Source organism: Bubalus bubalis, chromosome 5 (genome assembly GCF_019923935.1).
Source record: "Bubalus bubalis isolate 160015118507 breed Murrah chromosome 5, NDDB_SH_1, whole genome shotgun sequence".
NCBI lineage: Eukaryota > Metazoa > Chordata > Mammalia > Artiodactyla > Bovidae > Bubalus > Bubalus bubalis.
Window position 1 is genome coordinate 109351598 of NC_059161.1, and position 27844 is coordinate 109379441.

The window sequence follows — 27844 nt, forward strand, 5'->3', positions numbered from 1 at the left end:
TTTACCCCTGGAGGGTGCTTGCTCTTCACTCAGCCAGAAACAGAGCTGCTTTTGTGTCTCTCGGGAGGGGCATCCCAAGCCGACCTTGCTGCAACCCGACAGAGGGCCTTCTCAGCTGGTCCTGCCTGGAGAGGGCCTCGGTGGTCCTCTCGGCACCCGGGGAGGGTGGCCTGAGCCAGCCTATGACGCTCACCAGTTCTTTTGCTGGCAGGTGGCGGGTGGAGATTGTAAGCGGCTCAGGAGAGAGATTGTTCTGGCTAGTTACTGCTAGCAAGGAATCTCATTTTATCTACCTGCCCTCAGAGTAATCTGCTGGAGGCACCTCGGAGGGGCCCTGAGCAAGTGAGCCACGGCAGATGGCAGGGCAGCCAGGTGACTCCGGGCTGGAGAGGGAGGTGGCCAGGTCTGCTCAGGAGGCCGAGGGTGAGTGTGACAAACTCGGGAAATCTCCCGGACCCTCCCCTGTTGATGGTGAATTGGGCCTCCTTCAGGAAAGGCATAGTTTTCCTACTCCGTTTGTTCTCAGATTGGTGTTATCCCCTGGAGCCAAATTAGTGGCTAAGAACAATTGGGAACAAATGCTCGTTCAGCATCCTGCTGCGATCTGAGGATCCAGGTGGGGACACGAGCAGAGTGGCTGGCTTCTCTTCCACGGAGCCACCGCTCTGCAGAGAATCAGCACCCCAGAGTCACTCAGCATCATCAGCTGTGCCGAGCGCATCTGCCTATCCTCAGCTGAACAAGCTGGAGCCCTCTCATGTTACTGACAAAGCAATATCCAAGACCAGGCCCCGTGGCCCCATGGTGAGTTAGGAAGTGATGGACTGGAAGCGCAGTTTGGAGAGGTCTGGTTCCTGGGACCTGTGGCTGGCTGGCCAAGCATGGCCTCTAATAGCAGGGCTGGACCCTCGAGGCTCCTTTCCATGGCTGCCATGGTGGGTACCCTTCTCTGAGATGCAAGGGGCTGTTGGCTTGGCTTGACCTCAGAGGGAATATTCCCACTCCCTCCAGCACTGATTGGTCTGAGAGGGAGTGGCTGAGTCCCCACCTCACCCCATCTGGATGCACCTGCCTGGAGTGGGGGACTCTCGACCCTTCACCCTTTCGTCTGTCTCTCTCATTACACTGGGCTCCTTGGGGGCAGGGAGCTGATTCACCATTTATTATTATCATTATTTTCAAAACTGCCACCCTTTAAAAAAAGTTAGTTAATTTAGTTATGTATGGCTGTGCTGGGTCTTCTTTACTTTGTGGGCATTTCTCTAGTTCGGTGAGCAGGGGCTGCTCTTTGCCGGTGGGGCACAGGCTTCTCGTTGCGGCGGCTTCTTCTGTTGCAGAGCACAGGCTCTAGGGCATGCCCTTCAGTAGTTGTGAAATGCAGGCTCTAGAGCACAGGCTCAATAGTTGTGATGCACAGGTTTTGTTGCTCCAAGGCTTGTGGATCTTCTCCGACCAGACCAGGGATCAAACCTGAGTCTCCTGCATTGGTAGGCAAATTCTCTACCATTGAGCCATCAGGGAAGCCCCACCCTTTATTATTGATCTCCGACCGGAGGGAAGCCTCTGATATGCAAAGCACATCTTATAAATGAATGAAGGGAGCTATTGGCCTGACTTCCCTGCTAAGTCTCCACCCCTCTCTCAACCAATTTCTTCACATGTGAAAAGAGGAGTCAGAATAGATGTCTCTAAGGTCCCATCCAGGTCCGAGCACCTGCGGTTCTGACACTGCCTCTGGGCTGCTCTTCCTGGCTGGTGCTTCCTTTATGCCCAGGTTCCCTCTGCCCTGGTGCCCCAGGTTCCCATGCCCCTGCTTTCGTCATGACCCAGGTTTCCAAGCCGGGTCCTGCTCTCCGGTGATACATGCCATCCTCCACTTGGGCTCTTCTGCCAGTCGCCTCCTCAGCCTGCCACTCGCCCAGTTGAAAATTTCCTCCCAAGTGTGAAGCCAGATGCAAGAAGGGGGCTTGTTGGCACAGAGGACGCCTTTGCTCCGTCTGGAGCTGCACCTCCTGGGGAGGCTGTGTTGACTTTTCTCTCTGGCCGAGACCCCTCTCCACAAGAAGGATCCAGGGCCTTTACTTCCTATCAAAGGAGAGTTGCCCAGCAGCGCATCCCATCCAGTCACTGTGTATCCTTTGTTGAGGATTCAGGGCCTGGACGAGCTGGCCTCCCTCCTCCACCTGTATGCCTGGCCCAGAACTGCCTCTGCTTTCCTTGAAACAGCAGCAGTAACCATCTTTATTTGCACAAAGGAAATAATTTTAACTTTTCAAAGTATATCATCATTTTGCTCTGTTTTTACAACATCTCTGTTGCAGGCAAGGCAGGAATAAGCATCTTGACTTCTTTGAGGCCCAATATTTGTTGGTACTTAGTCCAAGATCTCTCAGAATCTTAGAATTTTCTAGTTGAATATAAGCCTAACGATTATCCCCTCCAGTGATTCTTAACCTCTCTGGGGACATGCACTCAGTCACTCAGTCGTGTCTGACTCTTTGTGACCCCATGGGCTATAGTCCTCCAGGCTCCTCCCGTGAGGATTTTCCAGGCTAGAATACTGCAGTGGGTTGCTATGTCCTTCTCCAGGGGATCTTCCCGCCCCCAGGGATTGATCCCAGGTCTCCTGCATTGCAGGTGGATTCTTTACCATTTAAGCAACTAGGGAAGCCCAGGCCTCTACAAAGCCTCCCAACAGTTCCTTTTCTTTTTCACCCTAAGCTGTCTCATCTGTCTAGCCTCAGCACCCTGGAATCAGATGTTCCCATAGGAAGGTTGCCTCCCCTGCTGGCCCACTGGCCTGGGAACCCCAGTCCCTCTGTGTTCCCCCACTGTGGCTGCACAGACTTGGGGCGCCCTGATCTCTCTTACTGCCCTGCACTCCCTTATCCTCTTTTTCATAATTGTAGTTAAGTACACAGAGCATATGTCTCACCATCTTAACCATTTTAAGCTTACAATTCAGTGGCATTAAGCACATTCATACCGTACAATCATCACTATCAGTTCATTCAGTCACTCAGTCGTGTCTGACCCTTTGTGACCCCACGAACTGCAGCACGCCAGGCTTCCCTGTCCATCACCAACTCCTGGAGTTTACTCAAACTCATGTACATTGAAGCAGTGATGCCATCCAACCATCTCATCCTCTGTCGGCAGGTCTCCTCCTGCCTTCAGTCTTTCCCAGCATCAGGGTCTTTTCAAATGAGTCAGTTATTCGCATCAAGTGGCCAAAGTACTGGAGTTTCAGCTTCAACATTAGTCCTTCCAATGAATATTCAGGACTGATTTCCTTTAGGATGGACGGGTTGGATCTCCTTGCAGTCCAAGGGACTCTCAAGAGTCTTCTCCAACACCACAGTTAAAAGCATCAATTCTTCAGCCCTCAGCTTTCTTTATAGTCCAACTCTCACATCCATACATGACTACTGGAAAAACCATAGCTTTGACTAGACTGACCTTTATCAGCAATGTAATGTCTCTGCTTTTTAATATGCTGTCTGGGTTGGGCATAGCTTTTCTTCCAAGGAGCAAGTGTCTTTTAATTTCATGGCTGCAGTCACCATCTGCAGTGATTTTGGAGCCCAAGAAAATAAAGTCTGTCACTGTTTCCATTGTTTCCCCATCTATTTGCCATGAAGTGATGGGACCAGACGCCATGATCTTCGTTTTTTTGAATTTTGAGTTTTAAGCCAGCTTTTTCACTCTCCTCCTTCACTTTCATCAAGAGGCTCTTCAGTTCCTTTTTGCTTTCTGCCATAAGGGTGGTGTCATCTGCATATCTGAGGTTATTGATAGTTCTCCCGGCAATCTTGATTCCAGCTTGTGCTTCATCCAGTCCGGCATTTTGCATGATGTACTCTGCTGCTGCTGCTAAGTTGCTGCAGTCGTGTCTGACTCTGTGCGACCCCATAGACGGCAGCCCACCAGGCTCCGCTGTCCCTACCTATAAGTTAAATAAGCAGGGTGACAGTATACAGCCTTGACGTACTCCTTTCCCAATTTGGAACAAGTCTGGTTTTGTTGGAACAAGTTGGTTTTAACTGTTGCTGCTTGACCTGGATACAGATTTCTTAGAAGGCAGGTAAGGTGGTCTGGTATTCTCATCTCTTGAAGAATTTTTCACAGTTTATTGTAATCTACACAGTTAAAGGCTTTAGTGTAATCAATAAAGCAGACATAGACGTTTTTCTGAAACTCTCTTGCTTTTTTGATGATCCAACGGATGTTGACAATTTGATCTCTGGTTCCTCTGCCTTTTCTAACTCCAGCTTGAACATTTGGAAGTTCATGGTCCACATACTGTTGAACCATCACCATCATCCATTTACAAAATGCTTTTATCTTGCAGAACTGAAACTCGTATTTTTAAAAAAAATTTCTTTCTTTATTTATTGACTGCACTGGTTCTTAGTTGTGGCACATGGGTTCTTCAGTTTTGACTGTGACATGCGGGGTCTTTAGTCGAAGCATGTGGAATCTCTTTAGTTGTGGTGTGTGAACTCTTTTAACTGTGGCATGTAGGATCTAGTTCCCTGACCAGGGATCGAACCCAGGCCCCCTGCATGGGGAGCATAGGGTGTTAGCCACTGGACCACCAGGGAAGTCCCTGAAACTCTGTATCTATTAACCAAAACTCTTCATCTCTCTCGCCCAGTCCCTGATAACCCCTTTCTATTTTCCCTCTTTAAATGGGAGTACTCTGGGTACCTCATGTGAGTGGAACCATGTAGCACTTGTTCCTTTGTGATTGGATTATCTCACAAAGCATAATGTTCTCCAGGTTTATCCACTAGCACTTGTCCTTCTTTTTGTCAGGTGAACCATACCCCGTAGTACTTAGAGATCACCTTTTGTTTATCCATCATCCAGCCGTGGATGCCTGTGTTGCTTTCACTTTCCGGCTCCCATGAATGACTCTGCTATGAACATGGGAATACAAATTGGCTTTTTGAGTCCCTGCTTTCAATTCTTTGGGGTATAAACTTAGAAGTAGAGGGATGTTTTTTAAGGAGTCTTAATTATTCTCTGTTCTCCATCGAATCTATTTTTACTTTGTTCTTCAACTAACATCATTTGCATAGCTACTAACCTCACTGGGTCTGTGGAATATGTCCGAAGAGCACTTTCTTAGGGAACTCTGAGGCTTTTTCATATCCTCCCTCTCAAAGATGCCCTCCCCAGTCACTTCTGCTCCCTGCTGCTGCTGCTGCTGCTGCTAAGTCGATTCAGAGACGGTAGCCTACCAGGCTCCCCCGTCCCTGGGATTCTCCAGGCAAGAACACTGGAGTGGGTTGCCATTTCCTTCTCCAATGCATGAAAGTGAAAGGTAAAAGTGAAGTCGCTCAGTCGTTTCTGACTCCTAGTGACCCCATGGACTGCAGCCCACCAGGCTCCTCCGTCCATGGGATTTTCCAGACAAGAGTACTGGAGTGGGTTGCCATTGCTTCTGCTCCCTAGCCTGTTGCTTTTTTTTTTTTCTAAAAAAAAAAAAAAAAAAACACTTTTTATTTTGTATTAGGGTATAGTCTATTTTCACTGTTGTGATAGTTTCAGGTGGACAGCAAAGGGACTCAGCCATACATATATTAATACATGTACCCATTCTGCCCCAAACTCCCTTTCCATCCAGCCTGGAACATAACATTGAGCGGAGTTCCCTGTGCTGTACAGTAAGTCCTTGCCTTGGGCATCTTTTTTCTTCAGTGCTTATCATTTCAACATTATATAATTGTGAATTATATAATGTGAACTATTAGAATATGAGCTCCATGAAAGCAGGAACTTTTCTGTTCTATTTATTGTTGCATCTCTGATATCAGACACAGTGTTGGTACATGTATGTAAGACACAATTATTCAGTTATTAATAGTTCATTCCAGTTCAGTCCCTCAGTCGTGTCCGACTCTTTGTGACCCCATGGACTGCAGCACGCCAGGCCTCCCTGTCCATCACCAACTCCTGGAGTTTACTCAAACTCATGTGCATTGAAACAGTGATGCCATCCAACCATCTCATCCTCTGTAGGCCCTGTCTCCTCTTGCCATCAATCTTTCCCAGCATCAGGGTCTTTTCAAATGAGTCAGCTCTTTGCATCAGGTGGCCAAAGTACTAGAGTTTCAGCTTCAACATCAGTCCTTCCAATGAATATTCAGTACTGATTTCCTTTAGGATGGACTGGTTAGATCTCCTTGCTGTCCAAGGGACCCTCAAGAGTCTTCTCCAACACTACAGCTCAAAAGCATCAATTCTTCAGCACTCAACTTTCTTTATAGTCCAACTCTTACATCCATACATGACCACTGGAAAAACCATAGCCTTGACTAGACAGACCTTTGTTGGCAAAGTAATGTCTCTGCTTTTTAATATGCTGTCTGGGTTGGTCATAACTTTCCTTCCAATGAGTAAGCGTCTTTTAATTTGAGGGCTGCAGTCACCATCTGCAGTGATTTTGGAGCCCAAGAAAACAAAGTCTGCTGCTGTTTCCACTGTTTCCCCATCTATTTGCCATGAAGTGATGGGACCGGATGCCATGATCTTAGTTTCTGAATGTTGAGCTTTAAGTCAATTTTTTACTCTTCTTTTTCACTTTCATCAAGAGGCTCTTTAGTTCTTCTTCACTTTCTGCCATAAGGGTGGTGTCATCTGCATATCTGAGGTTATTGATATTTCTCCCAGCAATCTTGATTCCAGCTTGTGTTTCATCCAGCCCAGCATTTCTCATGATGTACTCTGCATATTTTACTCTGCATGATGTACTCAGTTATTATTAACTTAATAATAAATGCAATAAATGGATGACTGGATGAATGAATAAATAAGCAAGGTGCTGTTCCTGCCCACAAGGAACTTATGTTCTGGGAAGGAGACAGACATAATAGAACTTTAATAGAAGACAAAATACAGGGGCTCTGAGAAGCATGTGATTAATTCCTACATCAGTGCCCAGCAGGGTCAATTCAGAAAGTACCTCTGTGTATTGGGCAGACCAGTCCCTCAACGTTGATTAAAAAGGTCCAGGCTATTGAGTAGCTTTAAATTCATTTTCTTATCAATCTCCACCACCCCCCCACCCACCGCCAACCATGCTATGATATTATTATCATTAGTTTCCAGGTGAGGAAACAAACAAAGATGGATAGAGGTTAAGTAACTTGCCCAACACAATGCAGCTAGTAAGGCAGGCTGCATTTTTTTTTTAAATTTATTTATCTGGCTGCTCTGGGTCTGAGTTGTACAATGTAGAATCTAGTTCCCTGACCGGGAATCGAACCTGGGCCCCCTGCGTTGGGATCTTGGAGTCTTAGCCACTGGACCACCAGGAAAGTCCCAGTAAGGCAGGTTTGAAGTCGGATTTGACTACCTCCCATGTCCAGCCAGTTTTTCTTTCTTTTATCAGTTATCTTCTTTTCCTTATTGATAGCTCAGTTGGTCAAGAATCCACCTGCAATGCAGGAGACCCCGGTTCGATTCCTGGGTTGGGAAGATCCCCTGGAGAAGGGAAAGGCTACCCACTCCAGTATTCTGGCCTGGAGAATTCCATGGACTGTACAGTCCACGGGGTCGCAAAGACTAGGACACAACTGAGCAATTTAAAAAAAAAAAATTGAGTTTCTTTTCAAAAATTACAAAGGTGGCAGTGATCACTGCAACCTGAAACTAGGCAAAGGCGCCCGAACCACGGTGGTCCTTCACCCCTCTGTTCCTTGTCCCACATCAGCACCGGCGTGAACACGCAGGCTGTTCCTTTCATCTCTGTGCTCACACAGACTCATGCACATGGATGCACTCAATCTGGAGTTTTTCTCTATTTTTCCAGAAATGGAATCACACCGCACACATCATTCTGCTACTCAGTTTTCTTACTTGGAACATTATGGCCATCTCTTGTGGCAAAAGATGTAGATCTAACTTGCTCTTTTGGATGCACTGTGCTGTGTTCAATCATATTCAACTCTTTGCAACCCCATGGACTGTAGTCCGCCAGGCTCCTCTGTCCATGGAATTCTCCAGGCAAGAATACTGGAGTGGGTTGCCATGGCTTCCTTCAGGGATCTTCCCAACCCAGGGATCAAACCCAGGCCTCCCTCACTGCAGGCGGATTCTTTACCAGCTGAGCTACCAGGGAAGCCCTGGCCTTTTGAGTAGCAGCATTTAATGACAGTATAGCTGTATTGCAGGTTATTCGAACATTCCCCACCTGGTGTATATCTAGCTTCTTTTTCACTTCTTCCCACTACAAATTGCTGCTGCATTATCCTCATGCATGGTACTTTCCTTTTTTTTAAAAAAAATTGTATTTATTTATTTTCATTTTTTGGCCGTGCCATTTGGCATGTGGGATCTTAGTTCCCTGACCAGATATCAAGCCCACACTCCATGCACTGGAAGCTTGGAGTCTTAACCACTAGACCTCCAGGGAAATCTCTGGTACTTTCCTTTCTATAGGATACATTCTCAGATTGGGGCTGCTGAGGAGAAGTGTCTGTGTGTTTTTAATTGCAATAGATCTTGACATACTATTTTTTCCAAAGTTAGTAGCCATGCAATGTCATGCTTTGAATCGCTGAAGTTTCTAGGCCCGTGGCTGCCCCTCTTTCTTCCTCTGCTGCTTCTCCACGGAGCCCAGTCCCCTCAGGTGCCTCCCAGCATCTTCTGACCTGGCCAGGACTCCCCAGGAAGGCTGCAGGGACACCGCCTCCTTCTCTCGCCTTCTCTCAGAGCCTGGTTCTATCCTATTCCTTGGCCAGTGAGGCATGGTCGTCAGGAAATCTGAACTGTAGTCCTAACTCTGTCACTAATCAGCTGTCTGACTTTGGACAAGCCACTTAACTTTTCTGTGTATCGGTTTCTTCATCCATAAATTGAGGGAGGTTGGGTTGGATGAAGTATGAAGCCCTCCTTCTCCAGATGACCTTCCAGGGTTTGAGACCCCATAGTGCTGGCCCCCAAGTGGAGTCCTGCAGTCTGTCTGCTCTCTAGGGATCCAGGGGCCTGCGGCGGACATAAGAGTCTTTCTACAGCTAACCATCAAAGGGTCTCCTAGCCACCTCCACCACTCGTTCTATCAAGAAATTGTGTGGAAGGTGGGGATTCTGGAGCCAGGCTGAATGAGACCTGGGCTTGAACCCAGCTCAGCCATGACCTTGGGCTGCTTGCCTCACCTCTCTGTGCCTTGATTTCAGAATCGGTTCGATGAGCAAGACAATTGACTTTCATATACTAGAGCAGCACTGCCTGCCTGTGATGATGGGAGCGTGGTCTTTCTGGGCCTCCCAGTACAGCCGCACATGGCTGTCGAGCACTTGAAATGTGGCCAGTGAGGCTGAAGACTAGATTTTATTTAATTTTCATGAATTAGGATTTGTATTTTGAAAGCCAGATGTAGAGACTCCCTTGGCACATGGTCCTGTGGTTAAGACTCCACGGTCCCGATACAGGAGGCACGGGTTCATCCGTGGTTGGGGAACTAAGATCCCACATGCCTCGTGGTACAGCCAAACAAAAAAGAATCTTACCTTAAAAAAAATAGAGATAGGGCTTTCCCTGGTGGCTCAGTGCTAAAGAATCTATCTGCCAGTGCAGGAGACACTGGTTTTATCCCTGATCCGGGAAGATCCCACATGCGGCAGAGCAAATAAGCCCATATGCCATAACTACTGAGCCTGTGCTCTAGATCCTGGGAACTGAAACTAACGAGTCCACGTGCCCTAGAGCCCATGCTCTGCGACAAGAGTAGTAGCAGTAGTGTTAATCACTCAGTCGTGGCCCACTCTTTGTGACCCCATGGACTGTGGCCCACCAGGCTCCTCTGTCCATGGGATTCTTCAGGCAAGAGTACTGGAGTGTGTTGCCATTTCCTTCTCCAGAGGATCTTCCTGACCCAGAGATCGAACCCAGGTCTCCTGCATTGCAGGCAGATTCTTTACTGTCTGAGCTACAGGGAAGATTCTGCAACAAGAGAAGCCACCGCAACGAGAAGCCCGAGCACCATAACTAGAGAGTAGCCGCTGCTCACCACAACTAGAGAAAGCTCGTACATAGTGCTAAAGATCCAGCATAGCCAAAAATAATTTTTTTTATTAAAAAAAAAACTTAAAAAATAAATAAAAAGCCAGAGGTAGCTAGTGGCTATCTTGCTGGCGTCTGTAGCTACAGAAGATGAAGATATAATACAATACCTGGAAAGTGCTCAACCAGCCCAGTGTCTGGCACATAGTAAGCACTCAGTAAAGGTCTGTTATTGTTAGGTGTGTGTCTCGCTTTCTGGCCCACCACACCCGATGGCTCTCAATGACACCCCCACTTGCTGTCCCAGAGTCACCTGGGGCGGTGAGGAAGGGGGGAAGGTGTCGCTGCTGGTGGGGCATGTCAGTAATGAGCCTGGCACTAAATGTTTCTGGTCTGCTACTTTCCCTGGAGGGTCATGTGAGCTGGAGTGGTATGTGGCCTGCTTTGCAAGTGATTAACATGGTGTAAGCAATCTGCATGGAGAGAAAAACCCCTCCACTGGTATTCCATTATTCTATTAGAGTTTCAGAGCCGGGATTAAGTGGACATGATTTCTTCCTATGGGCCATTAATTTTGTTTTATTGCTGGTCTGATGGCCATTACCCTTTTTTGCCAATGCATTCCCCCATTAGGTTTGTACAATTAACAAAATATGTGCTGTTAGGGCTTTGATAGGAACAGTGGGATGGAAATAAAGGGAGGGGGGTGCAGCTTCCACTGAGTTGGGGGTGGGGAGAGGCTGGACTCAGGGGTGGGGCCCTGTAGTCCTGGCATTCCTAGAAACTGCCCTAGGACCTTCTCTGGCTGTCTCCTGGCCAGAGGTGAAGCAGCGAGCCAGGGGAGAGAGAAGGAGGAACGCTTGTGGGCCTGGCTGGGAACAGCGCGGCTGCGAACGCAATGAGCCACCTCCACACTGTCACCTTGGGCCCTCAGCCGGCAGCATAAGTCAGCCTCCAGGTGCCCGGCCCTGTGGGCTTCTTGCAAGCGACACCTGCCTTCTCTCTGTGAGACAAACAGGGGGACCCAGGCCTGAAAAGGGGGCCTCTGACACTTGTTGTCATCCAGCGACTGCCACGTGAAGATGCAAGTTTGGCGTTCATCCCGAATTTGGGAGAAAAACCTAGGATCTGGATTTTCAAATGTGCAACTTTCAGCTTTTTAGATGTTGTCAGTGTTTACGAAAACATCAAGCAGGCAAGAGGCTGGCTCAGGGCTGCCGGGGTGTGACCTCTGCCAGACGCTGAGCTGTCCTTGGAGGGTTTGGAGGAGGAACGGACATGACGGAATTTGTGTTTCAGGGAGATCCCGGGCTTGGGGGAAGTGGTGGACGGGCCGAAAAGGGATGAGGCTGGAGGCTCAGAGATGGATTAGGGGCCCAGGAGAGAGAAGGAAGCCTAAGGCAGGTGACGATGGGCCAGGAAGAAGAGCAGTGATGTTCCTGATGGAGAATAAGTACGTCTTGTGTCTCGGTGTTTTCTCATCCCCGAGGGTGCCCTCTTTACAGGTGTAGGACCTGGCTTAGAGTCTCGGGCTGAGGCCGGAGGGCATGACTGAGAGAATTTCCCTGGTCCTCTCTGCAGCTGGGCGCCCAGACCTGCCTGCAGCCCAGGGGGCTGAGGACGGCGGGAAATGAGCCTGTTCTCACCCGGCTCTGAGGAGACCTGTGCAACACCCTCAGGGCTGGACAGATACGTTTCTTAGAGCCAAGCACTTAGTGCCCGCTGAGTCTCTCAGTGTTCGTTTCCTCAGTTGTTGTGTTATTGAGAGGCTGGTGCTCAGGGCCTGCAATGCTGTGACTGACTGACAGCCTCACTCTAACATTAACATAAACCACAGCGAGCTTTCACGGGGGGGTGGTGTGAGGGGAGTGGAGGTGGAGTAGAGAGGGTTCTCGGGGTGATGAGGCGGGAGACGCAGGACCCACTGTGACCCTGCAGGTGACTCTGTCTCAGAGGATCTTATTTATTTATTTTTGGCTGCGCTGGGTCTTCATTGCTGTGTGGGCTTTCTCTAGTTGTGCCAATCAGGGGCTACTCTTTAGTTCTGGTATGTGGGATTCTCATTGTGGTGGCTTCTTTTGTTGCAGAACGTGGGCTGTAGAGTGAGGGCGTCAGCAGTTGGGGCTCCTGGGCTCTAGAGCACAGGCTTGGTGGTTGGGGCTCCCGGGCTCTAGAGCACAGGCTTGGTGGTTGGGGCTCCCGGGCTCTAGAGCACAGGCTCGGCACTTGGGGCTCCCGGGCTCTAGAGCACAGGCTCGGTGGTTGGGGCTCCCGGGCTCTAGAGCACAGGCTCGGCACTTGGGGCTCCCGGGCTCTAGAGCACAGGCTCGGCGGTTGGGGCTCCCGGGCTCTAGAGCACAGGCTCGGCGGTTGGGGCTCCCGGGCTCTAGAGCACAGGCTCGGCGGTTGGGGCTCCCGGGCTCTAGAGCACAGGCTCGGCACTTGGGGCTCCCGGGCTCTAGAGCACACGCTCGGTGGTTGGGGCTCCCGGGCTCTAGAGCACAGGCTCGGCACTTGGGGCTCCCGGGCTCTAGAGCACAGGCTCGGCGGTTGGGGCTCCCGGGCTCTAGAGCACAGGCTCGGCGGTTGGGGCTCCCGGGCTCTAGCGCACAGGCTCGGTGGTTGGGGCTCCCGGGCTCTAGAGCACACGCTCTGTAGTTGTGGTGCACAGGCTTAGTTGCTCCACAGCATGTGGGATTTTCCCAGACCAGGGATCGAGCCCAAGTCTCCTGCATTAGCAGGAGGACTCCTTACCACTGAGCCACCAGGGAAGCCCTGGGAGCGTCTTTTTTAAGTTTTGTTTCTCTTTGGGGAGTTTTGCTTATGTGCCTATAGAGGTTTATCAGAGATGGGGACCATCCAGAGAGACTCCGGGTGCCTGAGAACAGATTGTCATGTCACAATTTGTCCTCCTCCAAAAGGCCTGGTCGGGGGAAGAGCAGAGCGGCTTGTCATGGGTGGTGGGATGAAGGCAGAGGCCCTCAGGCTTCTTGATTTGCCTCCCTTTCCCCATCGAGTTGATGCCAGCCCTCACCTCCTCATGCTGAAGAGCAGCAATAGCAGCCCCATTCGTTGTTATGAGCATGTTCCAGGCATTGCACAAAACTCTCTTGGGGCATCACCTCATTTAAAGGCGCTGCTCTTATTCCCCTTTTACAGATGCAAACATTGATGTTTGTAGAGATTAAGGTTAGGGAGGCGATGGACCCATGCTAAACCCAGAACTGCTGCCTCCTATGTCTATATTCTTAACCACAGTCATAGACTGAGCTACTTCAGGGCCTCCATGGGATTGTGGGGGAAGGGGTGAGTCTGGGCAACATCAGAGATGTGTAGAAGTCACACGCTTCCAGAATCATGTAGTCAAGCACTATCATTTTGCAGATGGGAAAACGGAAGCAGGCAGTGGTTAAAGTTCCATGTTCAAGACCACGCAGTAAGTTAATGATGGAGTCAGGGTGTGAACCCATGATGCCTTTGGTCTAGTGCCCTCTGTGTTAGACCCATCTTGCTAAGTTCCAAGCTCATCTCCCTCCAGCCTTCTCTCTTACCCAGAATGCTTCATGGGAGCTGGCTCAGCTCTCCTAGGGCATGCAGAGTCAAGTTCTAGGGTGCCCCCTCCTGTGGGAAGCTTTCTTCTGTCCCCCTCAACCTCTTAATGATGAATGTTCTTCAGCTCCCTCCTCATTTACCATTTCATGAATGTCCACATATTTATAAATCCCATTTATGATTCACATCTATCTTCATTGCTGAGTAAGGCAGGCCTGAGTTTAGATTCTGGTTGTGTAGTGGCAGGGCTGCTTGTCACAAGGCCTTTGATGTGGCATTCCAGGGAGAGAGGCTGCTGGCCTTGGAAGGCCCTAAAATGACATGCACTTGGCTCCCCAGCAGCGTCCCTGGGTCAGTGCCAGACAGGAAGACTTTTCCGCTGGTGCAGAGTGAGGAGTGGCAATCAAGGACAATGTGGAGAGGTTGTGTGTGCACATATGTGTGCATGTGTGTTGGGTGTGAGAGAGAGAGATGGGCACATAGAGAGCGAAAGAGACAGAGACAGAAAGAGGAGACAGGTGTGACGGTGGTGGGGCAGGGCTGCTGCTGTTTATGATGCCCCATTCATTTCAGAGAGTTCAATGAGTGGCCCTTTGTGCTCACCTTACTTTGAAGGGTTGATTTACTTTATAAAACAATGATAAAAGAAGACACTTTTAATATTTTATCGATATGCATGTTTGTCACCCCTCCCAGTCTCCCAGCGTTTTCTTATTAGTGTTTTATGGGTGAGGGGAGCCACGTCTGGGAGACCATGCTCAGGGGCATCTTCTTACCCAACACAGGATCCTCTTTCCTGAGTCGGAAGCTCATTTTCCAAAGAAGCCTAACTCCCTCTTGGATGGTTCTTCAGACTAGAGGAGTCCTTATATATTGAACTGCAGATTGGCTTCCTCTGCTGCTGCTGCTGCTAAGTTGCTTCAGTCGTGTCTGACTCTGTGCGACCCCATAGATGGCAGCCCACCAGGCTCCCCCGTCCCTGGGATTCTCCAGGCAAGAACACTGGAGTGGGTTGCCATTTCCTTCTCCAATGCATGAAAGTGAAAAGTGAAAGTGAAGTCGCTCAGTCGTGTCCGACTCTTAGCAACCCCATGGACTGCAGCCTACCAGGCTCCTCCATCCATGGGATTTTCCAGGCAAGAGTACTGGAGTGGGGTGCCATTGAGGACTAGAGAAGTCCTTATATATTGAACTGCAGATTGGCTTCCTCTAATATCTGTCAATTAGCCCTAAGTCTACCCTGTGGAGCAACACCAGCCCCTCTTCAAATATCTGGAGGACTCCATGTGGGAGAGAGATTGTTGTCAATAGAACTAGGACCAATGGGTCATGTTAAAGAGGGGCAAATGGAGGTCCATCTCCAGTTTCTTCTCCCATATCTTCTACCTTATGGCTCCTGATAATTAAAATCACAACAATGACAGGTAATATGCAATGCATGTTTATTTTGTGCTAGGCACTGTTCTAGGCACTTTACAGTATATGGATTCATTCAACCCTTACAGCCAACCTCAAAGGCAGAACAGACCCTCATTAGCGCCATTTTACAGATGGGAACTGAGAACTATGGACAAAAGTTCCTTTACATTGTACAGGAGGTAGTAAACAATAAAACCATATCAATGAAAAAGAAATCAGATCAGATCAGATCAGTCGCTCAGTCGTGTCCGACTCTTTGCAACCCCATGAATCGCAGCACGCCAGGCCTCCCTGTCCATCACCAACTCCCGAAGTTCACTCAGACTCACGTCCATCGAGTCAGTGATGCCATCCAGCCATCTCACCCTCTGTCATCCCCTTCTCCTCTTGCCCCCAATCCCTCCCAGCATCAGAGTCTTTTCCAATGAGTCAACTCATTGCGTGAGGTGGCCAAAGTACTGGAGTTTCAGCTTTAGCATCATTCCTTCCAAAGAAATCCCAGGGCTGATCTCCTTCAGAATGGACTGGTTGGATCTCCTTGCAGTCCAAGGGACTCTCAAGAGTCTTCTCCAACACCACACTTCAAAAGCATCAATTCTTTGGCACTCAGCCTTCTTCACAGTCCAACTCTCACATCCATACATGACCACAGGAAAAACCATAGCCTTGATTAGACGAACCTCTGTTGGCAAAGTAATGTCTCTGCTTTTGAATATGCTATCTAGGTTGGTCATAACTTTCCTTCCAAGGAGTAAGCGTCTTTTAATTTCATGGCTGCAGTCACCATCTGCAGTGATTTTGGAGCCCAGAAAAATAAAGTCTGACACTGTTTCCACTGTTTCCCCATCTATTTCCCATGAAGTGATGGGGCCAGATGCCATGATCTTCGTTTTCTGAATGTTGAACTTTAAGCCAACTTTTTCACTCTCCACTTTCACCTGCATCAAGAGGCTTTTTAGTTCCCCTTCACTTTCTGCCCTAAGGGTGGTGTCATCTGCATATCTGAGGTTATTGATATTTCTCCCAGCAATCTTGATTCCAGCTTGTGCTTCATCCAGCCCAGCGTTTCTCATGATGTACTCTGCATAGAAGTTAAATAAACAGGGTGACAATATACAGCCTTGACGTACTCCTTTTCCTATTTGGAACTAGTCAGTTGTTCCATGTCCAGTTCTAACTGTTGCTTCCTGACCTGCATACAAATTTCTCAAGAGGCAGATCAGGTGGTCTGGTATTCCAAAGAATAGCAAGAAGAGATAAGAAAGCCTTCTTCAGCGATCAATGCAAAGAAATAGAGGAAAACAACAGAATGGGAAAGACTAGAGATCTCTTCAAGAAAATCAGAGATACCAAGGGAATGTTTCATGCAAAGATGGGCTCGATAAAGGACAGAAATGGTATGGACATAACAGAAGCAGAAGATATTAAAAAGAGATGGCAAGAATACACAGAAGAACTGTACAAAAAAGATCTTCACGACCCAGATAATCACGATGGTGTGATCACTGACCTAGAGCCAGACATCCTGGAATGTGAAGTCAAGTGGGCCTTAGAAAGCATCACTAAGAACAAAGCTAGTGGAGGTGATGGAATTCCAGTTGAGCTATTCCAAATCCTGAAAGATGATGCTGTGAAAGTGCTGCACTCAATATGCCAGCAAATTTGGAAAACTCAGCAGTGGCCACAGGACTGGAAAAGTTCAGTTTTCATTCCAATCCCAAATAAAGGCAATGCCAAAGAATGCTCAAACTACCGCACAATTGCACTCATCTCGCACACTAGTAAAGTAATGCACAAAATTCTCCAAGCCAGGCTTCAGCAATATGTGAACCGTGAACTTCCTGATGTTCAAGCTGGTTTTAGAAAAGGCAGAGGAACCAGAGATCAAATTCCCAACATCCGCTGGATCATGGAAAAAGCAAGAGAGTTCCAGAAAAAGAAATGCAAGACGGCAAAGTGGTTGTCTGAGGAGGCTTTACAAATAGCAAAGAAAAGAAGAGAAGCAAAAGCCAAGTGAGAAAGGGAAAGATGTACCCAACTGGATGCAGAGTTCCAAAGAAGAGCAAGGAGAGATAAGAAGGCCTTCTTAAATGAACAATGCAAAGAAGTAGAGGAAAACAGTAGAATGGGAAAGACTAGAGATCTCTTCCCCAAAATTAGAGATACCAAAGGAATGTTTCATGCAAGAATGGGCACAATAGCGAGGGCAGAAGCCACCTACAAGAAGCAGAAGAGATTAAGAAGAGGTGGCAAGAATACATAGAAAAACTATACGAAAAAGGTCTTAATGACCTGAATAACCGTGATGGTGTGGTCACTCACCTAGAGCCAGACATACTGGAATGTGAAGTCAAGTGGGCCTTAGGAAGCATTACTACAAATAAAGCTACTGAAGGTGATGAAATTTCAGCTGAGCCATTTAAAACTCCTAAAAAATGATGCTGTTCCAGTGCTGCACTCAATATGCCAGCACATTTAGAAAACTCAGCAGTGGCCACAAGACTGGAAAAGGTCAGTTTTCATTCCAGTCCCAAAGAAGTGCAATCCAAAAGAAAGTTCAAGTTTCATATAATTGCACTCATTTCACATGCTAGCTAGGTTATGCCCAAAATTCTTCAAGCTAGGTTACAATAGTATATGAACTGAGAACTTCCAGACATACAAGCTGGGTTTAGGAAAGGCAGAGGACACAGAGACCAAATTGCCAACATTCGTGGAGAAAGCATGGGAATTCCAGAAAAATGTCTACTTCTGCTTCATTAAATATGCTAAAGGCTTTGACTGTGTGGATGACAACAAAGGAAAATTCTTAAAGAGATGGGAATACCAGACCACCTTATCTGCCTCTTGAGAAACCTGTATGTGGGTCAAGAAGCAACAATTAGAACTGGACATGGAACAGTGGACTGGTTCAAAACTGGGAAAAGAGTACGTCAAGGTTGTATATTGTCACCCTGCTTATTTATCTTATGTGCAGAGTACATCATGCGAAATGCTGGACTGATGAATCACAAGCTAGAATCAAGATTGCTGGGAGAAATATCAGCAACCTCAGACATTCAGATGATACCACTCTAATGGCAGAAAGTGAAGAGGAACTAAAGAACCTCTTGATGAAGGTGAAAGAGGACAGTGAAAAAACTTGAAACTCAACTTTAAAAAACAATGATCATGGCATCTGGTCCCATCACTTCATGGCACATAGAAGGGGGGAAATGGAAGCAGTGACAGATTTTATTTTCTTGGACTCCAAAATCACTGCAAACAGTGACTGCAACCATGAAATTAAAAGATGTTTGCTCCTTGGAAGGAAAGCTATGACAAACTTGTGCTGTGCTATCCTTAGATGCTCTGTCATGGGGTTGTATGTTGACTCTTTGCAACCCCGTGGACTGTAGCCTGCCAGGCTCCTCTGTCCATGGGGATTCTCCAGACAAGAATACTGGAGTGGGTTGCCATTCCCTCCTCCAGGGGATCTTCTCAACCCAGGGATCAAATCCAGGTCTCCTGCATTGCTGGTGGATTCTTTACCATCTAAGCCAACAGGGAAGCCCAACAATTCTGAAGTGGGTAGCCTATCCCTTCTCCTGGGGATCTTCCTGACTCAGGAATTGAACTGGGGTCTCCTGCATTTCAGGCAGATTCTTTACCAGCTGAGCTACCAGAGAAGCCCATGACAAACCTAGACAGCATATTAGAAAGCAGAGACATCACTTTACCAACAAAGATCCGTATAATCAAAGCTATGGTTTTTCCGGTAGTCATTTATGTATGTGAGAGTTGGACTGTAAAGAAGGCTGAGTGCCGAAGAACTGATGCTTCTGAATTATGGTGCTGGAGAAGACTCTTGAGAGTCCCTTTGGACTACAAAGAGATCAAAGTAGTCAATCCTGAAGGAAATCAACCGTGAATATTCATTGGAAAGTCTGATGCTGAAGCTCCAATACTTGACAACTTGATGCAAAGAGCTGACTCATTGAAAATGACCCTGATGCTATGAAAAATTGAAGGCAAAAGGAAAAGGATGTGGTGAGGATGAGATAGTTAGATAGCATCACTGACTTAATGGACATGAATCTGAGCAAACTCTGGGAGATAGTGAAGGACAGAGGAGCCTGGTGTGCTACAGTCCGTGAGGTTGCAAAGAGTCAAACATGACTTAGCAACTGAACAACAGCATATGAAAAACTGAGACATAGAGAAGTTAAGTAACTTACCCACGGGCCCACTGCCAGGAAGCGGTGGGGCTGTGATAGACACCTGTACTGTCTGATTCCAGAGGTTGTACTTTGAATTACTAAACTGTTAGCCAGTACTTTGACCACTAGACATCTTTGCTCACCTCTCTCTTCTACCCATCACTGTCAAAGTTATTAAAATATGATGTCAAAACTGCATCTGAAAGTACTGTAGATCGCTACGTCTAAAGTGAGAGGACCATTCTCTTGGTTGCCTATCATACAGCTATTAAGGCAACTGAGATCAATGTAAGGGGTTTGGCAGCAACATCACACCCTGGGCTCTACCTCAACTTGCATTTAACTCAAATAACACTTGCCCTTTTTTAAAAAACCAGATGACCCCAATCTGTGATTTCTTTTATTTTGACCGTGCTGGGTTTTTGTTGCTAAGCATGGGTTCTCTCTAGTTGAGGCTACTCTCTAGTTTCAGGGCAAGGACTTCTCTTGTTGTGGAATGTGGGCTCTAGGGGCTTGGACTTCAGTGGTTGTGGCGCACAAGCTTCGTTGCCCCTTGCCATATGAAATTTTCCCAGATCAGGAATCGACCTCATGTCCCCTGCATATTCTTAACTCCTGGACCACAAAAAAGTGACTTTTGCAATTGACTTTTGAATGTTAAGAGTAGTATTTGGTATATTTATTCTTGTCAAATCTTTTTCCACAACTCAGTAAAAAACTAAAATGGATTTGCATGTGGACATAGCATATAATAATTTGATGGTTTAGAGTGATAGGATGTAATAAGAATTTTTTTATTTTCAAATTTATTTCATTTATGGTTGTCATGATGTTATTGTGTGAGAGATAAAAACCGGTCGTGGGAAAAATTGACTTTTTAGTTTTGGCCCGTCCTTTCAACTTGTTCAAAGCTTTGTAACACGTGCCCATCAGAATCCTTCTCCCGAACAGAGTGGCTGTCCTGTCCAGCTGACCAGCATGTGCACATGGGAAGTCCAACCTATTTTCTTCCAAGTCTCTGGTGTCTCAACAGTCAGTCCCAGCAGGCAGGGATAAATCCTCACTGCATGCAGTTCAATCAAGAAACTTCCTGTCTTGAGTTCATATATGCTCAGTAGAAATGTGTCAATAATGTAGAAGATTACACGTTGGAGCCCATTGCCAGCTAGGAGCTGGTTGTCAGGTTCTGGTTAGAATGAACAGAGTCCACCTCTGGACATTGCAGCAGACACTTGGTGAGAACCTGTTACGTTGTGGGCTAAACAGATGCATAAATGCAGTCCTCGTCCTCAGCCACGTGCCATCAGTGGTCTGGTCTTGTCTCTGAAGCACCTCCATGAGTCAGCAGTCTTGGTCCTGGAGATGTTAGTAGACAGCCCCAGGAAGTGCCTCATCTTGGGTGACGTCATCATGAACAAGAGGGACATCTTTTCCAGGAGTGCGTTGTATCACACTCCATTCCTGAATGTCCTGTCTGAAACTCCACCTTTTCCAGGGAGCCTCTCATCTTAACTAAAAGGAAAATACTACAGAGTGGTGGGGGTGGGGAGGGTTCTCTCTTTCATGATATTTCTTTGTAGGAAAACCTTCCATGGCTCCAGGAGCTCCCAGCCTAAGCCTGACCTCTCCAGCCGCCACTCGAGCTGGGATGCTCTGGCCCCAGCTGGCTGACTCAGCATTAATTCCTCCTCCAGTGTCTCAGGCACGCAGCCTCTGCCTTGTCCCTGGACACTCCACGCTTTCCCCTATCATTCTTGCTCAGATTGTACCCTTTCTTGGAATGCCACCTGTCTTCTTCCACCAGCTGAATCTTGCCTGACCCGTCCTCCAAGATCCTGGTCAAGTTCTCCCTCTCCCTGAAAACTTCCCTGAAGTCTCCAGCTCTCACGGTCCCCATTTCTGTGGAGAGAGAGGGAGTTATAGTCTCTACCACACAGTTCAGCACTGCTTTATGTACGTTCTCATCTTATCTGATGGATATTCTTGTTTCACCAATGACGTGGCAGCACTTTTATTATGGGACCCATGGATTTTATTCTTGCTGGGCTGGGTGAGTGTAGATGGTATAAATATGTGCTGGCTTTTTTTTTTTTTTTTTTCCTCTTTTAAAAATGTATTTATTTGACTGTACTGGGTCTTAGTTGCAACATGCAGGATCTTCGCTGTGTCATGTGGGATTTTTCGCTGCAGGGCACAGACTCTCTAGTTGCGGTACTTGGGCTCAGGAGTTGGGGCACTCGGGCTTAGTGGCTCCAAGGCATATGGGATCTTAGTTCCTTGACTAGGGATTGAACCTAAGTCCCCTGAATTACAAGGTGGATTCTTAACCACTGGGCCACCAGGGTAGTCCCTGTGCTGGGTTTTTCTTCTTTTTATTGTTGTCGTTGCTTTATCCCAGGGTAAAGCAATCATGTTTTCTGATCTTATCAGTCACACCCCATCACTGTTCCCCACGAACGTCTGCCTTCTAACCCAATGGGACTCTTCACTTCTCCGTAATCCTGCCATAAACCACAGCACTGGCGGTGGTGTTTGCTTGTCTGGGCAGCCCCCCCATATGAGCTTCAAGCTTTCCCAGGGGCTCCTCCATTCTGTCCCCCTCTGCCGGGGGCTTTGGTCAGACAAGAGGCATTGGTAAATGATCATTGCTTTGCTCAGCTCAGGGCACCCCACAGCCATGAGCTTCTTTTTCTCTGGGACTCCTAGAGGGGAGGTGTTGAATCACACGCAGTCTATAAAGATGTCTTTTTTCACTATCAGGTTGAAACTGGAGTGGGACTCTGAGGCCGACCTCCATGCCGCTTACCAGCAAAGGGACTGTGAACTGTGAGTAGTTTTGATTGGCATTTTCTAAGCTAACTCAATAAGGTTATGGGTTAAAGACCAGCCCTGAACCTGATCTTCCACAACCATGCCTTGTTCGAGGGACGCGCTCGACAATGAGCTGGTCAGGACGTGAAATATGGTGGACCTGTAATTAGATGAGGCCTGAATGTGACGAAGAGGCCCTGTAACAGGACATCCTATTTAATTAGATTGTATTGATTGTGCATTACGGTGGGTCTGATGTGTTCTGTGAGTCATGAGTGTTGGAGAGGGAGATTCTTGAGTTTGCAAGGCCAGGCCAGACCCCAGCCACTATGGTCTGCGAGCTAAGCGTGGGAGGCTGTGAGAGGAGGAACCGGGCCAAGTTCAGAGCTCGCACTTGCTTTTATGTCTGGTTGTTTCTAGAGAGACACGAGGGAGGAAAAAGGAAATACTGCTGGTCGCTTCCCCCTGGTCAGTCTAGGAACCACTGCACCTTACATGTGTATGTATTTGCTCCTCAGACTCTCCCACTTGGCAGAAGTCTTCTAATCCGTAGGCCCTGGCCTCTGTCCAGTCTGCTCAGTGGAACTTTCTTTGGTAATCCAGCTAGAGGTGGTTTCTCCATCTTCTGGGTTTCTTTGCCTTATCCGTCTGCTGAGCATCTCTCTGCCCACACAGTGCCCTCATGAGGCTGAGCTTCTGGAGACTGGTCTGGGGTCCCCTCGTCCTTATTTCCAGCTGTGCCCTCCATCCCGGCCCTGCTCAGGCAGTGTCAGCTGGAAGGGCCTGTGGCTGGGCAACCTCCCCCACTCTGCTTCGGGGGCTCCCGGGGCCCCAGCAGCCGCGACTTTGATAGTACATTGGCTCCCAACCAGTCCATGGAATTATAAATGATTAACCGTTATCAGCGCACATCTTCACCTCTGTGTAAAAATAGATTGACTGTAATGAGTATTTGAATAAATCATAAGAATGGCCACCCTGCGATCGTCTAACATCCTGCCAATGGCTGCCCGGTGACTGAGCAGGGCGCCGGCCCTCCGCCTAATGGCCTGCGGGGCCCTGCCGGTGCCTCCGTGATTGACGGGTGCGGCTCCCAGGGCACCCCCTCTCAAGCCCGCAGGCCCGGGGGTGGGAAAGGGTGCCTCCCTCCCTCCTGTTCCAGGAAAACCTACCTCAGAGATGGAGCCGAGGGGGCGGGAGGGGGGAGCCAGGGTAGGAAGATAATGACCTTTTGTGAGAATCGATGTCTGCTCGAGGCGGAGGTTAGAGGGACCCCATAAGTCAAGTCAAGTGTGAGAGAAGCAAGCCGAGCGTGAACTTCGTGAGAGCCGGCAAGTAGGGGAACTAGGTCTGCACACATTCTGCCTGGATCCGTGAAGTCAGCTGGTGCCCGGCCTGCGACCACCCAGCCTCAGGGAAGCGCCCTCTCGGGGACACTCTGGTACCTGCCCAAAGGACGGAGGCAGAGCGGGGATCTACAGGTCCCAGGATGCTGAAATGGGATGATTCAAAGGGTCTTTCAGGGAGCAGGGTTTTTGCTCAGGCTGCCCCACGCAGGGGAGCCTGCAGAGAAGGGAAGGTCTCAAAGTCTGAAGTGAGGGCTGGATTTGAAAAGGAAAAGTCAAACATAATTTGGTGGTGTTCCAGTTCCTAGGGCTATGTAACAAACCACCCCAAGACTTAGTGACTTAACAACATTTATTGAGCTCATTTATTCTGTGAGTCAAGAGTCCAAACAGGGCACGAGGGTGGGGGGTACTGTCTCTGGTCCACAGGCCTGGGGTCTCCTCGGGGGCAGAAGCTGAATGCTGGAATCATTGGAAGGCTTGTTCGCTTGTCACTCTGTGGGTGGATACCAACTGTCAGCTGAGGTGTTAGCTGACATCAGACCCATGTGCCCTCTCCCTGTGGCCTGGACATCCTCATAACATGGTGCCCTGAGGGAGCATCCCCCGAGAGGAGCCAGGAGCTGGCGGGGCTGCCTGCCCAAGTCGGGCAGCCCTGCTACCACTTCCACACGTTCCTCTGTTTGGGGCAGACACAAAGGCTCACCTGGGTTTAAAGAAGGGGACGTGGGCACCCCCTAATCCCGTCTCAAAGGAGGAATAGCCACAGCACGTTCAATGAAGAATGTGTTGGGGGGTGGTAATATGTCATTGCAGCTGTCTTTGGCGAGGACACGCCCACAGCTAGTGTTCATCGGGTGTGGCAAAGCACAGCCTCCTGAGGCAGGCTAAGGAAAGCCCTGCTTTCAAGAATCAAACTGTCTCTTAACTCACACAATGTCTGTGTTTGAAGCCCCCCTGGAAGGCTAGGCTCCTCCCCCTGGCAGGATTCCCCGAGGACATGCTGGTGCTGAGGCTCTGCAGCTGGTAGAAACCTCTACCCAATGGTCCTTCTCAGCAAGAGGGGCTCCAGTTTGCAGCCCACAGCTTGAAGTGCCAGGTCTGGAGAGGGACTTAGACCTGTGACACAGATGCCACAAGCCTTGAGCCCTTCATTCCCTGGGGTGTAGCTCCTTCCCCCACCCCTGACTCCATGGCTTTCCAAGCTGGGAGACTCAGCTTTGGCCAAAGATTGGATGAAGAGGTCCATCCCTGCATGGGGCCCAGGGCAGGCCACAGTCTGCTTCGTTCCCACACCTTCATACACTCACTCACACACACAACACTCTCACACATATTCACTCACACACTCGCTCACACACACACATTCACACACAGTCACACACACACTCACACACACACATAACACTCTCACACACATTCACTCACACACTCGCTCACACACACACAACATTCACACACAGTCACTCACACACACACTCACACACACATAACATTCTCACACACATTCACTCACACATACTCATACACAAACACAACATACACACACACACACATAGACACACTATACCCTGTGGGAGGCGGAAACTTTGAGGCCCAGACTCCCTGTCCTTTGCCGTTTTCCTGAGCCAGTTGCAGCCAAGTTTTAAAAGAGGATCTGAGTCCTCTGGATGCCCTGTCCTGACTTAAGGGGATACAACCAGAACTCAAGCAGCTGAAGGGTTGAAGGAGAACCAGTTTGTTTTTCCAAAGATACGGGAATGGCTAGTGACAAAAGGGAGGGGGTAGGGAAGAGAGGGGCAAAGGGGCATGGTTTTGATGAAAAGGTTTGGAGGGAGCGTCTGAAGTCTTCCACAAGTTGGCTAAATATTAATATTAATAACCATGTTAGTTGAGCACTTACTATATGCTAGACACTCTGATCAGCATGTGATGGGCATGTTCTCCTTAAAACCCTCTACTGCTTTATGAGACACTGTTATTATCTCAATAGTACCTACAGAAAGGGAGCAGAGGTCCAGACACCAGAGAGGAACCCTAGTCAGGGATACAGTAAGTTAGCCACAGACCTGAAATCAAACTTAAGACTCTATTCTAAAGCCTTAATCACTTTATCCTGAGGCTCCGAGAAACCCAGTTTACTCTCCCGTAAAAGGGGGAAGTCTGATGACCTCATCTCCAACATCACCCTCAGTCCTTCCTTACCTTCCAAACGTGCCGAAAATATTCTGGGAACTGGCTTTGTTGTTGTTCAGTCACTAAGTTGTGTCCAACTGTTTGTGACCCCATGGACTGCAGCACACTTGGCTTCCCTGTCCTTCACCATCTCCTCAATGAGTTTGCTCAAACTCATGTCCATTGAGGCAATGATGCCATCCAACCATTTCATCCTCTGTCACCTGCTTCTTCCCCTGCCCTCGATCTTCCCCAGCATCGGGGTCTTTTCCAATGAGTTGGCTCTTTCCATCAGGTAGCCAAAATTTTAGAGCTTCAGCTTCACCATCAGTCCTTTCAATGACTATTCAGGATTGATTTCCTTTAAGACTGACTTGCTTGATCTCATTGCAGTCCAAGGAACTCTCAAGAGTCTTCTCCAGCACAACAATTTAAAAGCATCAATTCTTTGGTGCTCAGCCTTCTTTATGGTCCAGTTCTCACATCTGTACATGACTACTGGAAAAACCATAGCTTTGACTATAGGGACCTTTGTTGGAAAGCAATGTCTCTGTTTCTTTTGATATGCTTTCTATGTTTGTCATAGCTTTTCTTCCAAGGAGCAAGTGTCTTTTACTTTCATGGGAACTGGCTTCAGTTCAGTTCAGTTACTCAGTCGTGTCCGACTCTTTGCATCTCCATGGACTGCAGCACGCCAGGCTTCCCTGTCCACGACCAACTCCCGGAGCTTGCTCAAACTCATGTCCATTGATTTGGTGATGCCATCCAACCATCTCATCCTCTGTCGTCCCCTTATCCTCCTGCCTTCAATCTTTCACAGCATCAGGGTCTTTTTAATGAGTCAGTTCTTCACATCAGGTGGCCAAAGTATTGGAGCTTCAGCTTCAGCATCCGTCCTTCCAATGAATATTCAGGACTGATTTCCTTTAGGATGGACTGGTTGGATCACCTTGCAGTCCAAGAGACTCTCAGGAGTCTTCTCTAATACCACAGTTCAGAAGCATCAATTCTTCGGGGCTCAGGTTTCTTTATAGTCCAACTTTCACATCCATACATGACTACTGGAAAAACCATAGCTTTGATTAGACAAACCTTTGTTGATAAAATAATGTCTCTGCCTTTTAATATGCTGTCTAGGTCATAGCTTTTCTTTCAAAGGGCAAGTACCTTTTAATTTCACAGCTGCAGTCATCATCTGCAGTGATTTTGGAGCGCAAGAAAATAAAGTCTGTCACTGTTTCCATTGTTCTCCATCTATTTGCCATGGAGTGATGGGACCGGATGCCATGATTTTAGTTTTTTGAATGTTGAATTTTAGGCCAGTTTTTTTACTCTCCTCCTTCACCTTCATCAAGAGGCTCTTCAGTTTCTCTTCACTTTCTGCCATAAGGGTGGTGTCATCTGCATATCTGAGGTTATTGATATTTCTCCCAGCAATCTTGATTCCAGCTTGTGTTTCATCCAGCCCAGCATTTCTCATGATGTACTCTGCATATTGTACCCTGCATGATATACTCAGTTATTATTAACTTAATAATAAATGGAATAAATGGATGACTGGATGAATGAATAAATAAGCAAGGTACTGTTCCTGCCCACAAGGAACTTATGGTCTGGGAGGGAGACAGATGTAATAGAACTGTAATAGAAGACAAAATACAGGGGCCCTGAGAAGCATATGATTAATTCCTACATCAGTGTCCAGCAGGGTCGATTCAGAAAGTACCTCTGTGTATTGGGCAGAGCAGTCCCTCAACATTGATTTAAAAGGTCTTGATTCCAGCTTGTGCTTCATCCAGTTCAGCGTTTCACATGATGTACTCTGCATATAAGTTAAATAACCAGGGTGACAGTATACAGCCTTGATGTACTCCTTTCCCGATTTGGAACCAGTCTATTGTTCCATGTGCAGTTCTAACTGTTGCTTCTTCATCTGCATACAGATTTCTCAGGAGGCTAGTCAGGTGGTCTGGCGTTCCCATCTCTTGAAGAATTTTCCACAGTTTGTTGTGATTCGCACAGTCAGAGGGCTTAGCATAGTCAATAAAGCAGAAGTAGATGTTTTTCTGGAACTCTCTTGCTTTTTCGATGATCCAGCAGATGTTGGCAATTTGATCTCTGGTTCCTCTGCCTTTTCTAAATCCAACTTGAATATCTGGAAGTTCTTGGTTCACGTACTGTTGAAGCCTCACTTGGAGAATTTTGAGCATTACTTTGCTACTGTGTGAGATGAGTGCAATTGTGTGGCAGTTTGAACATTCTTTGGCATTGCCTTTCTTTGGGATTGGAATGAAAACTGAACTGGCTTAGACATCTCTAAAGCAGAGACTG

The 27844-nt window shown here is 47.9% G+C and overlaps 1 protein-coding gene across 6 annotated transcripts in view; it reads left to right on the forward strand.

Moving 5' to 3' along the window:
* PKNOX2 (PBX/knotted 1 homeobox 2) overlaps positions 1-27844 on the forward strand; it is a 297298-nt gene that overhangs the window by 62816 nt on the left and 206638 nt on the right. For 5 of the 6 annotated variants that reach the window (XM_044943541.1, XM_025286363.2, XM_044943542.1 and 2 more), the window contains exon 2: positions 21942-22007. The exons of the other annotated variant lie outside the window; for it this stretch is intronic. The gene's annotated coding sequence lies outside the window, so the exon portion shown is untranslated. The remainder of the gene's footprint in view (positions 1-21941; positions 22008-27844) is intronic. 6 annotated transcript variants of the gene reach the window in all.